We start from the raw sequence: 13604 nt of genomic DNA, 5'->3' as shown, positions 1-13604 counted from the left end.
ACTGAAAAAAAAACACCGACAAGTATGTTAAATTAGGGTTTGAAATCGTGAGAAAATCAGCAGTCTTCTCTGCTCTGATCCCTTGCTGATTTTGTAAGTTTGCCCACTGACAAAGAAATGAACAGTCTATAATTGTAATGGTAGGTTTATTTTAACAGAGAGACAGAATATCAACAAAAAAAATCCAGAAAATCACATCATATAAAAGTTATAAATTGATTTGCATTTGATTGTATGAAATAAGTATTTGATCCCCTACCAACTAGTAAGAATTCTGGCTCCCACAGACAGGTTAGATTAGTCCTCTCGCTTTAAGAAAGTACTCCAAATCTCAACTCGTTACCTGTATAAAAGACACCTGTCTCAACTCATTACCTGTATAAAAGACACCTGTCCACAGAATCAATCAACCAGATTCCAACCTCTCCACCATGGGCAAGACCAAAGAGCTGTCTAAGGACGTCAGGGACAAGATTGCAGACCTGCACAAGGCTGGAATGGGCTACAAGACCATCGGCAAGCAGCTTGGTGAGAAGAAGATAATTGTTGGTGTGATTTATTCAGAAATGGAAGAAACACAAAATGACCATCAATCGCCCTCGGTCTGGGGCTCCACGCAAGATCTCGCCTCGTGGGGTATCGATGATCATGAGAAAGGTGAGGGATCAGCCCAGAACTACACGGGAGGAACTTGTTAATGATCTCAAGACAGCTGGGACCACAGTCACCAAGAAAACCATTGGTAACACACTACGCTGTAATGGATTAAAATCCTGCAGTGCCCGCAAGGTCCCCCTGCTCAAGAGAGCACATGTACAGGCCTGTCTGAAGTTTGCCAATGAACACCTGAATGATTCAGAGAAGGCTTGGGAAAAGGTGATGAGACCAAAATCAAGCTCTTTGGCATCAATTCGACTTGCCGTGTTTGAAGGAAGAGAAATGCTGACTATAACCCCAAGAACACCGTCCCCACCGTCAAGCATGGAGGTGGAAACATTATGCTTTGGGGGTGTTTCTCTGCTAATGGACAGGACGATTTCACCGCATCGAGGGGAGGATGGACGGGGCCATATACCGTGAAATCTTGGGTGACAACCTCCATCCCTAAGCCAGGACACTGAAAATGGGTCGTGGATGGGCCTTCCAGCACGACAATGACCCAAAACATACGGCCAAGGCAACAAAGGAGCGGCTCAAGAAGAAGCACATTAAGGTCATGGCGTGGCCGAGCCGGTCTCCGGACCTTAATCCCATAGAAAATCTGTGGAGGGAGCTGAAGCTTCAAGTTGCCCAGCGACAACCTTGAAACCTTAAGGATTTGCAGAGGATCTGCAAAGAGAAGTAGACCAAAATCCCTCCTGAGATGTGTGCAAACCTGATGACCAACTACAAGAAACCACCAAGTACTGAGTCATGTTTTGCGAGGGGATCAAATACTTATTTCACACAATCAAATGCAAATCAATTTATAACATTAATATGATGTGATTTTCACACAAAAAAAAAAAAAAAAGGTATATTCTGTGTCTTACTGTTAAAATAAAATGACCATTACAATTATAGACCGTTCATTTCTGTCAGTGGGCAAATTTATAAAATCGGCAAGGGATGAAAGAATTATTTCCTTCATTGTATTTGAAAAGTAGTCATACAGAGTCATACTGAATCTAATATGTATCATGTATGCTCAGATTTGAGTGTTATATTCCAAAAAGAAGTAAGGTTTGACGTAAATTGCAGTAATTATGGACTAATACACCTTGATTGCCTCAATGATATGTGTGTCGGTGCCACTGCAGCAAATCTCCTAAGCCCCACAGTTAAAACCCAATAGATTGAACTATACAGAGGAGGCAAATGAGTTCAAGTTATTCTAAAAGTTCGGTCCCAAACATAATGATAGAACCTACTGTATATGAGCCATTCTGCATGATAATTACAGTAATTTTACTTTTAAAACTTTGAGCAAATCTTTTCGCCAATATTCTGTCACTTCACTGTTGGACTTGCTGCATTATCTCATCGTACCTTATTGCTACTTTTATTCGTAGTAAATAATCTGAATACTTCCTCCACCGTGGTTCGTACAGAAATCCTGTTTGAATGTGTGCATGCGATGGGTTGTGAAATTGTTTAGCTGTCAGTCAATAGTCATTTCCATCGCTCCAGATGGCAGGTAAAAGGAAAAGATGAAAAGGTAAAAATTAGCCAACTGATGACTCGTCAGCTGATAATGTTTTTGGGGCTGTTTGAATAATTCTGCTTGACTAAAAAGTAGACTCTTACTCCTGTGGCAACATGGCTGGCCATTACTTTAAAGTTAGTGTGACAGGTAAGTCAGCATATTAATAAATATAGATAGACATGGACAAAGAATGGGCCCGGCATGGTCCACTTTTCAATTTCACTCTATATGTACGTACAATAGCTCTACACAACTTAAGCTGTGCAATGTGTTGTGTTCGTGATAAAACTCGTTTACAGCCTTAGCTTTAATAAGTCCTCTCAGCAGGAGAAAGGTTAATTATCACATCCTGCTACAGACAGGCAGGACACCTCCTCCTGTCAAGCACACACACACACACACACACACACAACATGCAGACCATCAAACAAAATCTCTGTATGTGTGTAACTGTCACACAAAGATGTAATCTAGCATCTGTTTGTCCTCATTTCCCTCATCACTCGACTGAGACCTCTATTTCTTCATCCTCCCTCCTTCCTCCTCTCACAATATGACAGGGCTGATGCCACAGATTTCATTCATGTCGTTCCACAGGAAGAAACGGAGAAAGTCCCCTTAGATCATGTTCTTTCACTGATACAATGTGTGCAACAACTGGGTTTATCTGAACTTTTGAAAAAATGGGGCGCAAATCAAAAAAATGAAATTACAGATGGGTGGACAGAGGTGTTCAGTCAACCATAGAAAACTATTGCTGTTGTGTTTGCTGGCAGGGCCAAACAATTTAGAACAGAACAATGAATGTGACACCACGAAATGAACCAGGATGAAGTAGTGGAACTTTTTGCTTCTAGAAAAGGACTTTAAATTAAGAAGCCTTTTATTATATCTCTGCACTCTTTCATTGCACCACACGATTCTTCAAGCCACTTTATCTTTCTCCTCAAGCAGTCCCATCTCCTTTTTTTCTTTGCTCATACTCTTCTCAGAGTCTGTTTTTCTTTTTATCCACCTATTTTTGCACATAGCCAACCCCTATTTGTGTTGTCTCCCATCCACCTCCTACCTTTCTCCGTTTGCATTTCATTGCCAGTCTGGACAGCTTCAGCAGCAGGTGCTGAAGCTGGGAGAGGTGGAGAGAAATAGGGTGAGAAAGAGGGAGGGAGAGAAGGAGGAAGGGAGGAAAGGAGCCAAGGGGATAAGGAAGACTAAGCGAGAACAGGGAGAGATTAATAGATCAAGCGGGGAGGTGTAAGATGAAAGTTCAGAAGAGTATGGAAAGGAAAGGAAAGGAAAGGAAAGGAAAGGAAAGGAAAGGAAAGGAAAGGAAAGGAAAGGAAAGGAAAGGAAAGGAAAGGAAAGGAAAGGAAAGGAAAGGAAAGGAAAGGAAAGGAAAGGAAAGGAAAGGAAAGGAAAGGAAAGGAAAGGAAAGGAAAGGAAAGGAAAGGAAAGGAAAGGAAAGGAAAGGAAAGGGTCAAGTTACGGTAGGATTGAAGCAGAGAGGAAGGAGTAGAGCAGTAAAGGAGAGATCTGAGTAAATCAGGTAGGTGCTGTGTGGGGGAAAAGAGGTGCAGAAGAAGCTATTTTAATGCAGGGTAGAAATCAGGTGCTCGAGGTGAGGAGAGAGGGAAGTGCCAAAGGAAGGAGGAAGGAGGGGTGATGGGAGGTGTGGTACCAAGGAGCGAATGAGGTAATGAGAAAATAAGTATGGGGGAATGGTAAGGTGGGGAGGAGGCGAAGGAGAAAAAGTCACAAGAAAAGGTGGAGGTGGAATTGAGACTGGGAAGGGGGGGGGGCACGGCTGGATGGATAGATGGAAGTATGGATGGATGGATAGATTGAGAATGTGTAGGTTAGAGGATAGGAACAGTGTTGTGCTTTTACGGGAGGACACCGGCTGCAAGGAAGTGAGGTGGGTAATAAGGCCATAGCTCATTCCTGTGGAGGTGTGTGTGTGTGTGTGTGTCTGAGTCAGTCTGTGTGTGCACAAGTTGTGTCTATGTGCCAGGGTAGTGAAGAGGGAGCGACCTCTATCCTATTAGTGACTACCTCTCACTGGATGACTTATATTCACCTCGTTTTTCACCAACCGGATGACAGCAGATGCTCGGAAAGAAACAAACACATGAATATAGACACACACACACACACACACACATACAGAAGCGGTGACAGGAGAAATCTGTTCCTCCTTCCTGTTGTGAAAAGTGAATGCCATCAGAGCAGGAAAAAACAACAGTTTACACCAAATGGCCAGATTGTAGTATCACCTTAGAAACCATTGTAAAGTAGTCTCAAAACTATGTCTGTGAATAATAGCCTTGGGCAAGATGCTTGAAAAAATTTAATTAATTACTAGAAACCTAATCAAACAAAATTTAAAAAAAGTTAATTCAATTATTTTACTAATTACTTTTACTAATTAATCACAAAAGTAATCAGTTATATTACTCATTGCCTTTTAACAGGTTAAAAACGTAGCCCACATTTTAAAAGTATTTACTGACCATCAACAGCTTGAATAATGTTTCAGTACATAACCAGGCGATTCTTAAATGTTAGCAGGATGACTAAGAACTAAAAACTTGTACACAAGACTACTGTGAAATTACTCCTCATCTCCCCCCACCAAATTTAACACATACTGGAGACTATGATCTGAAAGCAAGAGGCCAATGAATAATTCTAACTAAGATAAATAGAGAGTCAAAGTTATGACGTCATGTTTGAGTTAGCCTCTTTTCCTAATAGCTTCTGTGGCCCAATCCCAATGTCCACCCTATCAGACTCACAGACTTTGAGGCGTGTTTCCGGTAAGTCCGTGAGGGTTTAGGGCTGTCCCAGTGTCAAATCATCGAGTCTGTGAGGGCCCTCTGGTGGACATTCTGACCCCTTTAAGCGCCCTTTCTGTAAGTCTGCATTTCTGAAGCTTTTGCCAAAGGGAATTACCCACAGTTCATAGCAAAATTAGCGACATGCTCAACGTGGTCGTCTTCTCTCCAATAAGGTCCTGCTACAGCTGGCTGGACCCTTCTTGTTGTCCTGCCCGTAGTCTGCTACCCACAGAGTGTAAACAAACAAAGCATGGAGGATGTTAGAAGAAACACCACCTGGCTGCTCGCTGCTGTGATTATTTATTGCACGTTTGTAAAGTTTTTTTTTGTTTTTTTTAAGTTAAATGTCTGCATTTGACTTACTAACATTAATGCCTTTTCTGGTAATTAGCTAAAACGAATAAACATTATATAGGCCTAAATATATCCAACGTATAGGCTTCTATCTATCTATCTATCTATCTATCTATCTATCTATCTATCTATATATATATATATATCATATTTTTCATGATTCATTTAATCATTCTTTTTTTTTTTGAGTTGTGGTGTTTTTTATTTTCCAATGGCGATGCCAGCAAGGTGTGATGTCACGATGAAGTGTCCCATTTTGCTTTTTATACCATTTCAGCCATCAAACTAAAACACTACAGCTGTGATGTCAGCTAAATCAGTGAGGGTTTAGGGTGGACATTGGGATTGGGCCTGTAATTTAATCTAATCTCTCATTCAACATTACTTTTATCTGTCCTGCTAACAGAAAAAAAAATAGTTTGGTGCATGGGGTTCACTTTAAATTTTAAGACAACTTTGCATCCACTAGTTGCCATAAGAAACACAAACCAAAGAAAAATTACAGCTCCCACTAATGTGTAAGTAAAGCACCATGGGTACCAACTAACTGTGAACTAATTACTGAATTTTAAATTACAATCCCTTACACCTATGATTTATGTATGGGCAGAAATATACAATTTCTTCTCTCCTTTTCACTCATGATATCAGTACAAGAGGAGTTATATTTTGTTCATGAATCATTTATTGTTCAGGAACCCTGCATCAACATGAGCAGCACAAATAGGAGGTAAAATGAAATGAACATGAAAAGTTTATATACAATCTATTTTAGCTTACTCAGGTTGTCCAAGACCCCTGGAAAAGCACAGCCTGTTCAAAGCACCGAATCAGATCATCTTCTGTTCAGCTAACAACCTTGTGCACTTATAGTGGGTGTCTGAGTGCTGTATAATCAGTTGCTCCAGGGAATTTTGTAATTGCGAGATATTTAACAAAATCCCCTGCTGTCTTGCAAGGCTTTGCAGTTTGGACTGGTCCCCACACTTTTACTTCTTAAACCCCTCAAATCCTTTTAATATTTCTTAACATTTTTGCATAAGACAGCAGGAAAATCATTTAAGTTTAAAACCAGGAGAGGACTGAGACCTAACCACACAAATGTACATAAAGACACACACAGGTATACTGTTAAAACATCTTTTCAATTCCGTCTTGTCCTTTAAAAGTGAAAGTTCATTTGTGTTATTGTAATTTACCATTTCCATGGTGACATTTTCTCCTGAGAATGAAGACTGACCCCATCAGATGCCTCATCCGCTGGAATCCAAGTAAACCCAACGACTAATGGCTTAGAGAGAGGAGATATCAGAGTCTATCCCAATAATTTTAGTCATTTTAATTAAATTTATGCATATTTTTTCCTGTGAAGAATTTGGGGCATCTGTATCAGCAAGAGGGAGAAAAAAAGAGAAGAGAAAGAGAAAATGGGTCACTTTCGGAGGAGCGCGAGGCTTCATTAGGATATCCGTTGCAGTCATTCTGTGGCCATTCATATTCGGCCCCAGCATTCCCATTCAGCACTCGTGGGAATCCAATATCTGCCTGACATTTATGACCTCGTCAAAAGCAAAAAATAACCAGGTGTCAGGTCATGTTGGTCTCACCCACTACCACACTGGTGACATCCTGCCACCTTTCTCTATTTATTCTGCCTAAATTAACACTACATCCCACTCACATTTGAAAGAAAAATGTCAGGTGTTTCTCTTCTGAAACTACGAACTGTAGGTTCTTGGTGAGAAAAGCTGCAACCATCGTCTTTGTCAGTAAAAGAATTAGTATGTTAGCATTGAGAGAATTTCATGTTAACTGTGCAAAGGAATTAGAATTACTGTGTAATTTAGCCTTTCAAAGATGATAGCTGAGCAGATGGAGTAGGGCAAAGCTCTTTCAAAGTTTCTCTACTTCAGAAGTTCTTCCTCCCTCTTATATCTCCCTTGCCCTTTCTCATTTTCTATAATTCTCCATATCTTCCTCTCTCTCCTTCAACCTATGACATCCGTTCATTTTTCTTACTTCTCCTATGCGTTGTAGACACTTTCTTTCACTTGTTTCACTCCCTCAGTCAGTCGCTCTCTTGGCCCCAAGCACAGTGGAGTCTAATATGTCTTTAAAAGTAGGACACCACTGAGTAATTTGTTGCACCTACCAAATGATAATTCAGAATTGTCACCATATATCCATGACTACGGGGCCACCCCGAGCACTCAGTAGCATCTGCCGCTCTGGAGAACAGTCATCGTGGTTTTGTCGTCAATGTACTGTTAGATAGAATTTGAAAATATAGGATTATTTCACAAAGGCATGACACTGCAGGGGGGTTTGTATCCTTTGTGTAAACTGAATCAATTCACTGCTATTACATGGAATTTGCTGTGCTGTAGATGGCTTACAGCCCCCCTCTGTTGTGGCTATTCTGCCTACCACTAAGCTAGAAAATTATGTTTATGTTCCTTACTTTTTAGCCCTTTTTGCTGTAACTTTGAAGGCGTAGTCCAGGCGGTTTCAAGTGGTTTGGCCAAGAGACACAAGTGAACAGATTGTTGTTTCTATACGATCACTAATGTAACTAATGACCTTTAAACTTAAAGGAACAAACCAAATATAAATATGTTCTTTGTAAGTTCCAAAGAGAGCCTAATTATGCCATCAGTGTTAACTTAGCTTTGATTTAGAGACCACATACTATTCACAGAGATTTGTTTAGTTTAAAGGATGTAGGCATTTACAAGATGTGGAAAGACTTTCAAAGACACAATTTAGTTGCATTCTGAGAAGTATAGAATCCGGGAAGTACGTGTGTGTGAAGAGACGGAGGGGTGGCGATTCAGAATTGCTACAACAATTTTCAATCTGTCTCTTGCAACTCGTCAAGCTTTATGTAAGTGTGAAAATCAAGGTTCTTGCTGCTATAACGTTGCATTTATATGAATCGATTTTTTTTTTTTTTTTTTTTTTTTTTTAGGGAGAGGCACAACTAGCTGTTAACACAAGATTGCCATATCATCACCTAGCAGGGCAGAATTGGTGAACATGTTAGCAAACACTTGCATACTTTCAACATTATCATTAATTTGGAGTCTGTCCAGTCAGTGCAAATCAAGGATCCGCTGCCTTTTTTTTTTATCTGTTTCTTTCTTTACTAACTCTGCTAACTAATGGGCATAATCTGAATCCCGAGTGTAAATGTAAACCAGAGCCTGCGTGGTATCTTCGTCTTTCATTAATTGTTTTCATTATCGCTCTTATTCTTGTTGCAGGAGATCGATGTAGGACATACATTTTTTTAAATAAATTCGTCATTGAATCATTGTTATGAGTTCGTTAGACTTTACACAGTCTAACATTATTATTTTTATATTGCTGCTCGTTCCTACTCCTGTCTGTTAACCAAAATTGTGAGTCCAGTTCATTATCCTCGGGTCTATTCAGGTGAGATCTGTTCAGGTCCCATTTGGATCAGGTCTTTTTGAAATTTAGTGCATGCCAGGTTCAGGTTGGAAGATTTTGTGTACAGTGGGTTAATCAAAGGCTTTTTGGTGATAACTAGAAATAAAGTTGATGAAAGTAGTGAGAATGAACCCCAAAAAGGTAAAGTCTTGTGTACATATGAGGTGTGCCAGCCACGTTTTTCAACTGTTCATCTCATTTGCGTTTTAGGAAAGAAATACACTTCTGTTTTAGTCAGTCCAGCCTGCTATTCGTACGCGCTGCTTTCACTTTGTAGCCTATGGTGATTAATTGTAAAGCTGTGCGAGTAGTCCAAAACAATGAGCTGAAAAACAACATGTGTCACAGAGCAATAAGATCCTCTAGTCAATAGTCAAGGATATACTATTCTGTGCGTGTTTGTTTGGTATTTTCTATCTTATGCATAAGCATGTTATTTTTTTTAGATTTCCAAACATTCATTTTGCAAAAAAAATAAATATTGAATTAAGATATTTGTATTCTGTTAATGAAAGTAAAGTAAAAGACCAATTTACAAACGGAACAAAGACCTAAAATAATTTTAAGGCATTTAGCCCAGTCTGTAGTTACATGAGTGTGACAAATACCTGATCATAAACATCATAATATGTAATTTAAACCAAACCATTAACTGAATCAGAAACAGCCAAACAGAGAAATAAAACAGAGTGAGGGACAGTCAATGACAGTTTCATCTAAAACTCATGGCAAGAGTGAAAATAGCAGCAGGACAAGCTGGTCATCTTTTATCAGCAAGGTCTCTGACAGGCAGAAACTTGGCAGCAGACGGATTTCCAAATGTGCTCTCCAAGGGTGGTCAAGGATCCGAAACAGTGGTCATATAATGAAACTCAGTGCAGCAGGTGAAAACACATAAAGCTGAGCACCTTCAGCTCAGAAGTGGAAGAGACCAGTGCGACCCTCGTGTACCCATCTACAATCCAGAGAGGTCTAGTCAGAAGTTGTTCTTGTTGAAGTCGTCTTTATGGAAGTCTTTTTGATCGATAAGCCCAAGCGACAAGGCAGTTTATTTGGGGAAGAGCTGGAGAGTGTTTCAAGGATGCCGTTAGGGTGAAACACGGTAGAGGTTCCTCACTGGTTTGTGCTCATGGGCTCACTGAGTTGGGGATATAACTGAATTATTTGTCTCCTCAATGCTGAAAAGCATTCTTATCCAACATGCTATACCATCATGGAGGCATCTGATCAGTACTGAATGAATTCTGCAGCATGACGACGACTCCAAACACATTGCCAGAGTCATAAAGAACTATTTAAGCTTCAAGAACCATGAGTCCTGCAACAGATGGTATAGCCCCCACAAAGCCCTGATCTCAACATTAGTCAGTCTGGGATTACATGAAGAAACAGAGGCAACTGAGACCACCTACATACACAGAACAACTAAGACAAATTCTCTGGGATGCTTGGAACAACCTGCGTGCCAACTACCTTGAAAACCTATGCCTGGGTGTATGAGGGGGAATTGGTGGTGTTTAAAAGGGAAATAATGGTCACATAAATAAGCTTTTGTTTTCTTCATTTTGGGAAGAGATAAATAAAAACTACCAATTATTTATTTCCCTTCATAGCATTTTTTTCATGTGCCTGACTCTTTTATTGTCATCCAGATGTTTGTTGCGGATAAATATATGTTGGAGAAGGCCAGCCGAGGTGAAAGATTTAGACAAACTTATTTGGTTTCAACTCCCAAGTTTGCATTTGGTATATTAAACTGAGACATGAAGGCATCCTGGAACATTGTAATCTGACTCAACTCAAAGTGCAGGATGTACTTGTACTTATCCTACTTTAGGTTTTAAGAGGAGCTCGTTTTTTTTTTAATGTAGTTTAGGATTAAAGTGAGACCTGAATTTGAAGAGTGTTTGTCTTATACGTCTCCTTATCTTACTTTATCATATGCAGGTTGTCTGTTGAGTGAAGGAACATGCACGTTGTAACTGTAGTTAAATAATTCTCATTTTACTTAAGGCCTTTTTCAATCTGAAGAGGTTCAGGAACATCAAATCACTTTAGAAGGCTTGCAGGCGTTTGTGCATGTATCATGTATCTTCTGAAAATGCATAATCATTCTTGTGGGGGCAGATTAGATGCCTATCACTTTGTGTAAATTTTGTATCTGGCGCACGCACACACACAAGTTGTAAAGAAGTTCAAGTTGTTTACGCAAAACTGTGTCATGCCGCTCTGAGAGTTCCTGTTGCCAACTTGACCTGCAACAACCTCCTTAACATTCCAGGCAAATTTTGATCAGTGCTGCATACACACTTTGAAAGAGTAAACATGTTTACAAACTTCAATTTGCTGCTGAAATATATTTCCCCAAGAAAATAACAGTAGTGGTGAGCATATGATCTTGAAACACTTTACAGTGAACTGCCACTGTAAAAAGACATGGTACATCTCGAGGAGGATTGTGTCTGGAGATGGAGTTTGTAGGTAATCATGTCAGTGTTATATGTGCCCTCTGGCACTACATTTAAAATAGGCTTAAGAGACGGACATATGATGCCCACTCGGCTGCCCTGCTTACCCACTTGCCTTGATGTTGAGTCCAGTTGACAGAAGCCTAAGAAGAGTGTTTCACACATGCTGAGTGAAGCCAAACCAAAGTAAGCCGAGTTCCACTGAGCTGCCCTGGTTAGGGTTAGACATCAAAAAATTATCTGGGCCATTGCTGTGCAGATCAGTGCAGAAATAGTTGGGATCATGGTGTGAAAAGGGTATGTGAAAGCACTTCAGTGACCTAAATAATATGCCGCTTTGCCCTGAATCATTTCCGCAACCAGCAGAAACCTTTAAGGTGATGTCCAGACGCAGCACCGAGAGATGAATTCCCTTCAAAATTACTATCAACATTTTGACTCTCACTGAATAGTCACTTCAGACATTAACATAAAAGGGCTTCAAAGGATGCTCTGAAGGGTTCCCATGGGAGTCCTCACAGAAATTCAAAGCAGTGAAAAAGGGTTTGCAGACAGACGTTCACCATGGGTGCCACTTTATCACACAAAAATCAGGGAGGAATTTACGGTAATGCTGTGTCCACCGATGCAGGATAAACATGACCTGTCGTCTCATATTGTGCAAGAGCTGTAAACGGAAATTGCTTACACCAACATGAGCTTTCCAAATGATCTAGTTTCCAGACTCTCTCTCCTGCTCAAAGCTGCTGAGGCTTTAATTACTTCTGCTGGGCCAGCACAGGTGAAGCACATTCTCACTAACAAGGTGGTTTCCAACCAGGGAGCATTGAAACCCAACAGGAAAACAATATGATGGAGCAGGAAGCTGGCGCCCACAATAGAGGGTAACCAATGCTTATAATAATCCCCCACCCAAATGATTTCTCCAGCCATTGTCTGATCGTTACAGAAGAAACATTGTGCAAGTGCAGAGGAATCGAAGGAGGAATGTGTCATCAACTGAAAATAAAGTGTGAACCAGTTTTCACACCTAGTGCACATCCATTTGCCACGGTGCACATATATGCAAGATGGGGAAACACTGAAATCTATCACATCTTAGGCAGATCATCAGAGGCAAGCAAACACACAGATTCTTCAAATGGCTTTTGATTCCATTACGTAAGATGTTGTCACTATGACCTAAATGCATCTGGTGTTTACAGGTGAGAGAATGCACCAGTAATGGCATATGTCCCAGTTTTCATTTGCAATTAAATCACTCCCGATCTTTACATCATCGGATCCTGCAGTTTAATGTATGCTGCCATCATCGTCTCTGCCCTTGTTTAGTAAGTCGGTCAGCAGCACAAACACAGGAGCGGTGTAACAGCACAGACTAGTGGCGACTCTTTGTTATAGCACCTTTTGCCATTTGCCAAGGACAGATTCAATCTAACCATCTTAATATTGTCAATAATTAAAAAAGGAATCTCCCTTTTGTTATTTTTGCTCTGTGATATCATGTCTGTAACTGGTCACAGCCTGCAGCAACGTATGGCTGACTATAAATGAGAGCTTGCAACAATAATTAGTATACCGTATATCATAACTACTCTGATTACTTAAAAAAATAAAAATAAGTTTGAAATATCTGATATCTATAGGACTGATGTCATACCAGAAATAACTGTAGAACTGCCTGTGATCCTCTGAGATCCATCTGGGTTTCAGTTCACCAGTGAAGTGATCGTTTGCTATGACTTGGTGTACTCGGCTGCGCTCCATAGATGGCAGAAGAATTCAGAATAAAGGCACTGGGTCACCACAGTCACAAAACATGGAAGAACATGGATGTGTCTCGATATGTGTGTCTCTTTTTGTGTATATTTCACATTCCTCTGTGCTTGTATTCACACGTGTCCTAATGCAACCCCTTTGATCTTTCATAGTGTGTACTAATCATACTGAGGTGCTCTATGCTTTTCCCATTCCGGCTCCTCGGCCCCTCTTCCTCCCGTACGGCTTGTAAGTAGCTGGCATGGAAGCCTTAAAAGCCTTAAAAGCCCCCAGTGTAGGAGTTCAGCCAGGGCTGTCCATTTGACCCAAACTGCTTTTGGAAGAGCTCAGCTGCAGTGGTTGAACTCAGGGTTCACATTGGATGCTTGGATCTGAATGCGATGACATAAGCACACACCCTAATGTGAGGGCAAATGCAAGAAGACACAAACAGGGGGAACTTAGTTGAAAGCCAGAGTTGGCTTTAAGAGCATTGAGTTCCGAAAGGCTAAGGCTCTGTTCCTAATCCCTTTCCTACTTTCCATCTTC

The 13604-nt window shown here is 40.5% G+C and overlaps 1 protein-coding gene across 11 annotated transcripts in view; it reads left to right on the top strand.

Annotated features, from left to right (window-relative positions):
- The window catches only part of ptprdb (protein tyrosine phosphatase receptor type Db), a 151874-nt gene that overhangs the window by 31450 nt on the left and 106820 nt on the right, over nucleotides 1-13604 (top strand). The gene's annotated exons all lie outside the window — the stretch shown is intronic.

Source organism: Brachyistius frenatus, unplaced genomic scaffold (assembly GCF_029030835.1).
Source record: "Brachyistius frenatus isolate BFR_SWC_R1_liver_20210118 unplaced genomic scaffold, ASM2903083v1 Contig_23, whole genome shotgun sequence".
Lineage (NCBI taxonomy): Eukaryota > Metazoa > Chordata > Actinopteri > Embiotocidae > Brachyistius > Brachyistius frenatus.
This window is presented reverse-complemented; position numbering and strand designations above follow the sequence as displayed.